This window comes from Protopterus annectens, chromosome 6.part1 (assembly GCF_019279795.1).
Source record: "Protopterus annectens isolate FY-2018-M chromosome 6.part1, PAN1.0, whole genome shotgun sequence".
Classification (NCBI taxonomy): Eukaryota; Metazoa; Chordata; order Ceratodontiformes; family Protopteridae; genus Protopterus; species Protopterus annectens.
The window spans coordinates 435,504,357-435,516,808 of NC_056738.1; the positions used below are offsets into that span (position 1 = coordinate 435,504,357).

General features: G+C 42.1%; 1 protein-coding gene across 4 annotated transcripts in view; it reads right to left on the reverse strand.

The window, feature by feature from the left end:
• The window catches only part of DNAJB2 (DnaJ heat shock protein family (Hsp40) member B2), a 2,030,098-nt gene that overhangs the window by 260,574 nt on the left and 1,757,072 nt on the right, over nucleotides 1-12,452 (reverse strand). The gene's annotated exons all lie outside the window — the stretch shown is intronic.

The window sequence follows — 12,452 nt, forward strand, 5'->3', positions numbered from 1 at the left end:
GTGGAAGTCTCGGTGTGGTATTTATTTTCCACAGCTGGGACAATTATTAACTTTTTCTGACATTGGTTAGTGCAAGAAAAACGGATCCCCAATGGGGTAATTAGCTTTAGAAGACTTCAACTTCAATTCGGTAGACGAAACTCAGGTAGCGGCCAACCGGTAGTCATACAAACTGCTTCTGCTTTGGGCTCCCTGGCAAGAAAGACTGATGTAATGGCGTTGGCTGCCTTACTTTATACTACTGACAACCTGACGTCAGTCCTCAAGCGACAGCAATCAATGCAGAAATACTAAGTCTCTGGTATTCGGGCCGGCTGAGGGCCACCCTGGCTGCAACAGTGAAACACAAAAAAAATCTTCCGAATTCTTTTTTGTGGTTTGTATCCACATTGTCTGAGATGATGTGGCCAACATTACAATCAACAAGTTCTTCCGCTAACCATCCAAACTGCTTGGGTGGTGTAGAAGCGTGACGTTTCTTCTCCTTGTGTTTCTGTTGCAACCTCTCAGACCTCCGGGGTAAAAAATGCTTCACTGAATTACGGAATGCCTGGTAAACCTGAACTCCTTTCTTCTTCAAACCACTCACTATGTTGGAATTATCATCTCACAAGTTGTTACTGTCTCCCTGAGAAGTCTTTAGGGTGGACTATTTCTTCTGATCATACTCTCTAAGGGCCACTCGATCTTTTTTTTTTTTTTTTAAGTTGACAGTCAAGGGTTTTAACTTTTTTTTTAAATAATGTCCAGTTTGTGTTCAATTTCCTTGCTAGAAGCTGCCAAATTAAGTTTGTCTGTTAAACTGTTAATCCACTTGTTCAGCTTATCCTTCTCCTCCAAACTGCACTTCTTTAATAATCATATGAAAGCCGAACCTGTTTCTTCACATATGTGATTCCACTCTTCTAGGAATTGCATACTGTACCATCCACCAGGTTTGTTCAAAGCATTCAAACTTTGGGGGCTCTTGCCTTTTAATCATAAATAATCATATGCAACATCCCACTGTAGTCTTCTAACTTTCATGAGTGAAGCTTCAAAATCCTTAAACAGACACTCTTTACTCAAGAGTACTGTTGGAATTCATGCTGGAACTTCAGTGTCACTACCTGGTTCACAGAAATGCAGCTAAAGGTGCAGTTAAACATTCTTGCACAGTGGCTATTCAAATAACCCCATCCAAGTCTCCACCTCCTTTTATCATTCCATTACCACTTGTAAATGAATGAACATCTGCTGCCAGTAATGTGGACTCCATTGGATTGGAATAAGTGATGAGATTTAACAACCCCTCTTTGTCTACATTGTCAGCTTGTGAAACCATACCGGGCAGTGTACAAACAAAAGAAAAAAACTGGTACCACTATTTTCTGAAACCTTTTACCATTTTTTATTTAGTTTCCAATATATGGCAATTTGAAAAAGTTTAGCAAAAAATATAGTTCTGCTTTTGAGGGAATTATAATGTACTATAGTATTTATGGAATGACTATGAATACACTATTATCATTGTAAAGAATACTTCTTACTGATAACATTGGTATTTGTATAGTTTCGATACTATTTCCATCCATCCATCCATCCATCCATGCTTTTTAGGATGATTTTTTAGAAAATGCTCTGGAATGGAAGGATATGTGCAGGCTGCAAGAGTTTTGACATTCCAATCTACAAGAGGCTGAGAGAGCATGGGGGTGTGCAGTGGGATGCACCGTATGGTTCTCACAGCAGTGAGATAAAACACACCTCTTAAATCATTGCTTATGTATTTGCTCATTCATTTTACTGTAAACAACTGAAAATGCGCAGTCATAAAAGGGCTGATGGTCACGTGTGTGTGGATGCACATGCTTGTGTGTGTGTGTGTGTGTGTGTGTGTGTGTGTGTGTGTGTGTGTGTGTGTGTGTGAGAGAGTAGTTATGGTGTAAAGGAAGCTTCATTATGGGTTCAGAGATAATTACTACACTAATGACCCTGGGGTGGGGGGCTTTTTAAGCCTATCCATGCTTCCTAAGATGAGAATCAAACCCTGTACCTTCTGTCTATAAGATAAAAACCCTTAACCGTTATTCTAATCCCTTAAGCGTTGCTCTTTGTAAGCGATCTTTGTTTTCCTTATTCTAAACTGGACAGCATGAAGTCTATGAGTTTAATGTTAAAATATTAAATAAGAATGCCTTTTTTTTCATTTCACACCCATGTGCCAGTAATGTGTTGGCTATAGGAGTTTTGTCTGGTACTTAGTGCAGATGAGCAAGGCTATGAGCTGTGCTAATTCCTGTAGTGCAGTGTTTGATACTCTCAGCCTTCATTTGTTTAGTTTGAGTCTGACAAAGTGACTTCACCAGACAGTGCTCCTGGTTTCCGCTTACATATCTGTCTTTTGAATTCCTGCATTCTTCATATAGATGCTAATAAGTGCTTCATTATATGCTATTTGGCCATGAAACACATCTGCTGTGGTTTAATGACTGCCACATGCATTTTCATTAAATGTGACTTTAAAAGGAAGAAAAACTTACTGTTACATTTGCTGTCTGTTTTCAATGTGAGACTCCTTTGTTTTGTCCATCAAATGACTGTCAGTGTTTTTGCTGTAAATTATTAATAAAAACTTTAAATTAAATCCAAATTAATGAGATGTAAACAGTGTGCACACTGACCTGTCTGAACAGTGTTTTATGAGAACTGGTGAGAGGCGGCTGTGTAAGGGAATACTGGTATGGCTGTGTTTGTTTAGGTTAGGTGCTGTCCCATTACTCTACCTAGGGCCCCATTTGACCATGCTCTGGCACTTCTCTTATTGTTCAGAAACTAAATGCAAGTGTTTGGCCTCGTACTTGCACCCTTTTTTTTTTACCTTTTAAACCAAGTAAAGGAGACACCCTGTAAACATACCTCTCAAACTCAATGTAAGAAATCTGGATAAAGCCAATAATAATGGGGGAACAAAGGCTCAAAGATAGGGAAAGATTTTAAATATTGCTCTTTCAAACTTATAAAGATGTCAGAATAACAGATTTGGGTTAGCGTGCATTTTCTGAAGGATATGAAGGCTGAAACTCAAATGTTTTATCATTATTTAGTGACTTTGATTTCTCAATGACTTGCTAGAAAACAACACATTTTATGAGGAACAGACCAAAAATATGAGGCAAAAATCTGGACATTCTGCAAAAATCTTGGCAGTTGAGAGGTCTGGTTAAATGATTTGCTCAATGTAGTGGGGTAGGAAATGGGAGGGGGATTGTTATACCCTGCACCACTGATTACAGAAAGCAGCTCACTGTGAGCTTAGAGCCTTAATACTCTGCACTAACTGACAACCCTTCAATCATGTCTTCATTTTCTGATAAAATGCAGAGTGTTACAAATCACCGAGGCTTACAGTCAGTCAATAAAGATGGTTATTACAGCTTCACAGTTTTTGTTCAAATGTTTGGAAAAAAACGTGTTGATGCAAAACTTGTTTTAACTTTAACTGAATTATAGTATTCTGCCTCTTATCAGTCTCTGATTTTGCAGAAAATCACAGATTTTTGCTTCACATTTATGCCCTGGTGCTCCTTAACTTCTTTTTCTGGTAAATCTCTGAAGACTACTGTCAGTCAATAATGCCAGTCATTACAGTTTCATAGTTTCTAATGTTCAGACAGAGAATGCATGTCCATGCAACACTTAAGTTCTGTTAACATTTTATGTGATTTGAAATTGTATGGCACTTGTAACAAACTGCTTCCTGTAGTCAAAGGTAAAGGGTTTGAATCTTTTCACCTTCATTTGCCTATTGCATGACTTTGCGCAAGTCACTTAACCAGACAGTGCTCAAGGACCACCCTTGAAAAAAGAACACTTAGTCCAGTGAGTTGACCTGGTTAACAAATACATAAAATAATATTTAAAAATTGCCTTCATATTTCTTTATTTTGGCTTTGTCCAGAATTCTTCAACAAAAAAAATTGAGTAGTATTTTGGTCTTCCTTTCTCAGAAAATTGTTGCTGACTGCAGTCACTAAATAATTAAATGCATATGAGTTTATAAGACTGGATTTCTTCAGAAATGCTTGCTAATATAAAGCTTGTTATTCTACTATACAAGAAAAATATTTTAATATGTTCCTTATTTTGTCTCTTTTGTTTATGACTCGATCTAAGAAGTTGAGATGGCAGAGGGGAGTTGCACTATATGGTTCTGACAGTATCAAGCTGAGATAAGTTTCTAAGCCATCCTTTACTAATTTATTCATTCACACTTTATCTCAGGCAATATCTGAGGTGTGCAGTCTTACAAGTGGTTATAACTGTTGTGTATGTGTCTGTGTGTGCAGATGGTACAATTTCAACATAACTTTCAACATCTTAGTGCAAGAAATCTGGACAAAGCCTAAAATAATAAGGAGGGGACAAAAATAGAGATAGATTTTAAACATTGCTCTTACAAACTTAGAAAGTTGCTAGAACATGATTTGTGTTAGCATGCATTTTCTGAAGGATATGAAGTCTGAAACACAAATGTATGTCATTATTTAGTGGCTTCACTCCTCAGTGATTTGTGAGAAAACTACAAATTTTATGAGGAACAGACCAAAAATATGAGGCAAAAATCTGGACATTATGCAAAAAGCTGGACAATTGAGAGGTATGATTCTCAACTAACCCTGATTTTCCCCCCTCATATTTCTGATCTGTTCCTCATTAAATTTATGTTTTTTTGTTATAGTGTTGTGGACTAAAGCCACTAAATACAGACAAGTGTGCGTTTCAGACTTCATATCCTTCAGAAAACACTTGCTAAAGCAAACCCTGCTATGTTATCAACTTTCCAAGCATTATTATTAACCCCATTTTTTTTTCATTTTTACATGGAGTCACAGGGTGTTTTGCTAATTGTCACCATCTCTGTTGATGCAGTGCCATTCTCCTACCTTCTTCGACAGTCACAGGATCATAGGAAGTTACTAGGCTATTGGCCCTTAAGCCTAGCCAAGAGTTTAGCCCACGTTTAGATAAGTCAATAGCCGATGTTCTTGTCCAGCAGGGACACGAGTGGAATCCCAGTGGTGTATTTTCTGTTTCCCATCCAGTTATCTAGGTTGCACTTAAAAAGGGGTAAAGAGGTACTCTGCTTAATGTGGAGAGGGAGTCTATCCACAGATGGGGAAATCTCTGGGACACAAATCTTTCCCGCCAATAAGTCCTACTGATGTCACTGACCAGGTTGAGGCCGCACCTACTGGTTACTTGAGTGGAGCTTGACTTGCAGATATGCAGCAGTCCCATCAAGGCGGGGTCCGAGATCGCCTTATATGCTAGACAGAGGTCACATCTGAGGAGTCTATATGAACCTGAGTAGAGGGATAGGGCTTTTAGATCTGGTTCGCAATGCCCTGTTTCAGGGACCACTCGTGAGGCATAAGTATAACCCTGCTTAGCTTGTCCGCTATCACGTTGGATTTTCCTGGGATGTGAGTCGCGATCAGAAAGCGTTGGGAGGACATCGCCCACTGCCATACTCTTAGGGCCTCTCGACATAAGGGGTAGGATCTGGTGCCGCCTTGCTTGTTGATGTACCATACCACTGACATGTTGTCAGTCTGAATCGCAATCGTTCCTGTGGGGAGAGGGTTGTGAAGTGCTTGCAACGCCAGGAGCACCACTCTCATCTTGAAGACATTTATGTGCAAATGGTACTCATGTTATTGCCGAGTTCCATGAACAGCCTGTCCAGATAATGCCCCCCACCCTATCTGGGAAGCATCCGTGGTCACTGGTTGGGAGATGACGAACGGTCTGCCTATCGTCAGCTGGGTGGACTGAAGCCACCATTTTAGGTCCTTTTTGCAGGTTTCCATGATGAGAATTTCGTGGGACATGGGTAGATCTTGCATGGACCACTGAGCAAAGAGGAGCCACTGCAATAACCTCATGTGGAAACGTGCCAAGGGACCTAGAGTTATAGCTGCTGCCATTGAGCCCAGGACTTTCAAAACAAATCTTGAGTCTTGACATGGCAACAAGGCAGACTTTTCGTAGTTTATAGTGATGCCTAGCTGAGAGCAGGAGCGTTTTGTGGTGTCCCTTTTCTCGGTTAGTTGATTCTCGGCGGTGGCAGTAAGGAGCCAGTCGTCCAGATATGGAAATACCTGGAATCCTAGACGCCTCAGATGAGCTGTGACTACTGTCATGCATTAGGTGAACACCCTTGGAGATGTGGTGAGGCCAAAGGGCAGAGCTCTGAACTGGTAGTGACTGGCTCCCAGCCGGCAGTGTAGAAATCTCCTGGATCACCTGTCTATCTTGATATGGTAGCACACATCTTGGAGATCGATGGAGCACATCCAATTGTTCTTTCTCAGAAAGGAAAGTATGGACTGCAGTGTCACCATCTGGAGATTAATGGAGCAGATCCAATTGCCCTTTCCCAGGCACCATCTGGAACTTTGTCTTTTTGACAGACGTGTTGAGTCTGCTGAGGTCCAAAATGGGCTTCCAGCCCCCTGTTTTCTTTGGTACTAAAAAGAACCTTGAGTAAGTTCCGGATCCAATTTGGTCTGTGGGGACTTCTTGGATGACTCTCTTTCTTAGCAACTTTTGAACTTTTAGAGTTGCTTGTTCCCTCAGACTGGGTGGCACATCTACGATGGGTTTTTGCTTTTGGAGAAGAGGTGGCATGGAGAAAGGAATACTGTATCCCCTGGATGTTATCAACTGTACCCATGTGTCTTCTGTGATATTTTGCCAGGCTTCTGGATACAGTGACAACCCTCCCCCGACTGCCTCCATAGGTGGACAGGTGGGCCCCCTTTCAGGAGTGCTGGAAGGGCTTCTCAGAGAACATATCTATCGCCCTGACTCTGCGGATCCCCTCTGCCATGTGGGCAGCGTCTCCCATTATTATTCCCCCCTTTGCCCCAGGGGGAAAATTCACCACACGAGTCAGGTGAAGTTCCCTGGGATTTCCGGAACCACATTTTTCCACCCTTTGACCTTAAGGGTAAGGTCTAGAAGGTGCAGAAAAATGTACTCCCCATCTTGCCATCCTGCTCAGACCTAGTTAGAGTCTCTCTTAACTTAGGCCCGAACGATGATGAGCCATCAAAGCGGGCGTTGGTAAAAGAGGACTTGAAAGGCTCTGCAAATTGACAAAGATGCATACAGGAATGTCTCCATAAGGCGACTCCTGTGCCTGCAGCTCTGCTCGCTCCATTGGCTGCATAGGAGATAAGCCGCAAGGAAGAGTTAACTACCGAAGATAAGGCTGCAAGCTGAAAATCAGTCTTATCTGCAGCTCCTACAGCTGTAGGATCCTGTAGAGTATCTCCTCTTTCAGGAGAGCCCTCTGAAGATGGGTGAAATGGGATAGGTAATTCAGTGACCTGAGAGTAAAGGCCGCTGAAGAAAAGACACGCTTCCTGTATCTGTCAATCGTATGGGACTCTTTGCTCGGCGGACAGACAGATGTAGAAGTCTCTGCTAATTCCTTCTTAGTGGCTGCCGCTACCATCATAGCATCAACTGGCACACCCTTGGTTAGGAAGGATATGTCATCTGGGGCTGTTATGAATTTACTGGGCCTCCGCGGAACTGGTACCACCGATTCCGAAGAGCTCCACACCTTTCGACTTACTACCACTAGCAGCAGGTTGAAGGGCGGAGACACCCAAGAGGTGGAGGGTCAGGAACTGACTGCATCCAGGTACACAGACTCGTCCTCAGAAGGGGAAAGGGACTTTCAGCCACCCCTCTGCTTGAGGACTTCCAGGATGTCTGAGAATGAGACAATCTCAGAGGGGGACCATGGGGACCCTTTTGAGTCCTTCAAGTCCATGTCCGATGTCAGAGACTCAGGGAGTCCACATGCTTCCTCTTACATGTCCTCTTCCGAGGTACCTCCTCTCAAGGGGATGCTCTGGTGAGGTTTCGGAAGAGGGGGGTTGCCCAATGGGGTGTCCTGGGCCACTGGTTCCTTGCACTTAGAATGGGGGGGTGGTGAGAGGGAAGACACTGGCTCCACAGGGGACAGAGAAGCGGAAGCTGAGGGAGGAGATTTCTGAGAGGTCAGCACACTCCTCATCACCTCAAAGGCACCACGCTCCCGGCCTGAGAGTGCCCCTGGCTCCGAAGAGTTGAGAGACCTCTCTCGCACTGAGGGTGATGGCTCCGAGGCTGATATGAGAACCAAGCTCACCTGTGCCGAAGCTCCAAGAGGGAGAGTGGGGTCGGACAAGGGTACGATGCCGCTCCCCCCCCCTTGGAGCCAATGAGGGAGCGTCGGCTCCCAGATCCCTCGATAAAAAGGAAGTATTGAGGAGATCAGAGCAGATGTCGGAACCGACGGCTCCACCACAATGAATTCCATGCACTCCGGCTCCGAGCTTAGGTGAGTCGCAGAAGGAACAGATGATCGGGGGGTAGAGTAGTCAGCTCCACATCCATATGGCCTGGGCTAGATAATATTTTGGCGAGAGCTGGTGTCTTGAGAAGCCTCTTCACCACCCTCTCCACATCATCATCTGAAAGACTCCTGGACAATCAAGAAGTGGGTGGACGATCGGTTACTGCCCATCACAGACTGTAGAAGCAGTGACTGTGGAGTGGACCGCACTGGTTCCAAGTAAGGAGATCTAGTCCTTTTATGACTCCTAGATAGTTCTGAGGACACTGATGAAACCACAGGAGATAAGGTCTTGTCGGACCTGAGAGGTTTCGGGTCCAACGAACTAGTAGATTTCTGTTTATGCCTCGACGGCTCCGAGGTCGGAACAGATGGAGGTGTCGGTTTGGAGAATTTCCCTGGTTTACTAGCCTGATTCCCTTCCACTGGAGTGTCAAAAGGCCCATTCAGTAAACCTCGCAGAATAAGCTTGTATTTGCACTCCTGCAGGACTCTGGAGCTGAAAGCATGACAGAACACGAGTCCTGCAGGTGCATGGCTCCCAGACAATAAACACAACTAGTATGTCCATCAGACAGGGACATCTTTTGGGAGCACGTCACATTTTTTGAATCCAGAAGGTTTGGTTTCTTTGGAAATTATCACAATACGCACTATACACTAAGGTTATAGATATCAGGAACAGGAAATCTACAACTCTATAATAACCACGAAAAAACTATGTCTAACTTTTATATATATATATATATATATATATATATATATATATATATATATATATATATATATATATATATATATATATATATATATAAACAGCAAAAGCAGAAGGTAAAGGAAGGGGGAGAGCCTCAAAGTTAAACAACTCCTCCAACCAAGGAGAGCCTCTAACTTAAATAGCTACTCCTTATCAGAAAGGTAATTAAGGGGAAGACCTCTAACTGAAACGGGCTAAGAGCAAGGGGGAATCCTCTAAGAAAAAACAAATTCAAAAGGAAAGAATAAGCCTGAAGAAAAAATCGACGGCCTAAATAACAGCAATAACAACCAGAAAGCGGAGATAGGGATGCTAAACAAACACTACTAAACTACAGAAAGAATCCTGAAGAAATATCAAGATTTAAATACAGAATATAATAATAAAATTCACAAACTTAGCCTGAGCCAGTGTCCGGCAATCTTGAAGCTTCAAGCGGCAAACGAGATCTGGGTAACTAGCACTTGGCATGATGGGATAGGGTCTAGCCTCGAGCCAGTGGAAGCTCTCGAGCTTTAGAATATGGCTGAGTTGGAGCTGAGGGTCGGCTCCGAACCCAACCAACAAGAAGGAAGGTGAGATGGGGACAACATAACATTACACTTTTAGGTCATTAGTTATGTATTTGTTAATTTGATTACAGGCAAACATCTGATGCGTATGCACATTTGTTTGTGTCTGTGTAAATACTTGGTGCATACATGCCAGAGTAGTCATGGTGTAAAGGAAGGAATTAGTTGCGGTATACAGGAGCACCATTATATGAACCATGCTCTTTGGGTATGATCCTTGGTGTCCTTGTTTTTGTTGAATGCTGACAGTGTGTTTATGTAGTTGTGATTAAACTGGGCAGCATGAAGTCTGCAAGTTTAATAACATTTCAGCTATGAATGCGTTTTTAATTTAGCCTGTTTCTTTGCAGGCATGCAAGTGTGAAATATACTACTGTTATATTACAATAGTTTGTCTGGCACTTACTGCAGGCGAGTAAGGCTTTGAGCTATTAATGAGTTGCATCCTATAGTACAAGGCTTGATTCCCTTAGCCTTTGTTTCTTTTGTTTTAATTTCTCCAAGTTTTTTGGGTTTCTAATACTATGACGGGAATGGACCTCATTCCTAAGTGAAAGTATGATTAAAGTTCATGAAATTAGTATTGTTTCACTCTTTGGTGTTAGCCAAAAGTGCTCTTCGCAGCACCTGCAATGTGCCCAGTAATGACTCCTGCAATTCGTACGGTGTTACATGAATTGGTAACATATCTAAATACGACTGTAAATTCTTTTTTATAAGACCAGTTGCTCCTACTACTATTGGAACTGTCTGGGTATCTTTCTTCGACATGGCTCTTGTTTCTGCCTGCAGATCGAGGTATTTTATAACTTTGTGCCTCTCTGTACGCAAGACACTGTAGTCAGTAGGTGTTGCGATTTCAATGATCAATGCTACTTTTGTCTTCTTTTCTTGGACCACTATGTCTGGTTTTCTAGCATCTATCTTTTGGACTGTTGGTATTGGGTGATCCCATGTGACGTAAACTTCATCATTTTCTATGATTCTCTGTGGCTCGTGTTTCCAGTGCTTTTCAGCCACTTCGATATCATAATGTTTGCACAATCTCCAGTGTAACAATCTCGCCACATTATTATGCCTTTCAGTATACAGTCCCTCTGCCATAAGAGAGTCACAACCAGCCATAAGGTGTGTGACTTTTTCCAATTCGGTTCCACAAAACCTACATATATCTGTTTTTCCCACATGTTCAATAGACTTAGTAAACCAATGTGTACGTAGCCCACTATCTTGGGCTGCCAATATTAACCTTTCATTACTTGATGTAAATTCACCTCTCCTTAACCATTCCTGCGTTTGTTCTTGATCAACATGAGGCTCTTCCAGAGGTTTTCTATACTTGCAACTATATTTATGTTTATCCTGGGACTTGTCCACCCAGCTATCTTTTTTATTTTTGATTTACTTCTGTCCATGATATATGCTATATAAATACAGTCTATACATCAGTGTCGCCTTGGTGACATTTTGTGAAAAACAGGGTCCACCTCGCGAAGGTACTCACGAAGACTTGAGGATGAATTCAATTTCAGCACTACTACACTCCTTTACTTGCTGACTTTTCATCTCTCCATCCGGACTCTCTTGCATATCTTGTGCCTGGAAATTCTGGGCTTTTTACATAATAGTAACAATACATAATTTCTTTCTTATCCTCAATAGTCCACTCTGTCGTCTTTATGGCTCTTCTTTGGCCAATCAATTTTTGTCATTTTTGTGGGCTACTACTTCCTTCTGCAACGTGGGGGGGGGGGGCATCCTCCCCCTGAGCCTGGCCTGGCCCCATTGTAGGATTATTTCCATATTTTGAGGATTCTACACTGTCATTTTTTTCCAGTCCTGGCATCAGTGCGCCTACCAGGATTGGGCACTTTAGCTGTAATAAGTTATACTATCTGTGTGTGACTCTGACCATGTTACTTCAACATACAGTACACTTGGGTGGAACCTGAACAGAGACATTTGTGTCCAGTGGGCTGTTGCAGACTATTAGCAAACATGTACATTTGTCTTTTGACTTTCTGTACTCTTCACATAGCTGCTAATTACTGCTTTACTATATGCTCTTTGACCATGAATCCCAGCAAGTTTTTAATGGGCTGTCAGAAGCACTTTCTATACACAGTAGTTTCAAGAGAAGAGTTTTACTGTTGCTCATGCTAAGTCTGTTTTCAGTGTTAAAGCATTTTGTTTTGTTTAGCAAATGGCTGTGAGTATCTTTTGCTGTAAAATGTGAAATAAGTTTTAAATTAAATCCAAATCTATGATCATTGCAAAACGGGTAGTATAACTTTCCGCTACTGAATTTGTGTTACGAGATTCTTTTTCTCTTTTTAACGAGGCACAAATGTCCTTGTGCCATGGTCCCACTTGAAGTATTGTTACCAACTCGACTTGTAGCATTGCAGCATACTAATTTTATACAAACCATAATCCTTCAGCACAGCAAATTTAATTTTTCTCTGTGTTGTACATGTTTTCCAGATATCGAGATATGTAAACTATGTGGCATTTACTGTTTTTTCATAGGGAAATTCTCAGTGATGTTTAACAATGAATTGTTACCATGCATTCTATACTTACGTTTGGTCTTCAGATGTCCTACTTGTGTCCCACCAGCTAGCTAATGTGTCCCTATTGTGTCCCAGCAAGGCAGGAAATCTAGAGCCACCACTGCTCAGAAAGTAATACCTGAGCAGTCAACTCACTGCAGGGGACCCGCTAAAAG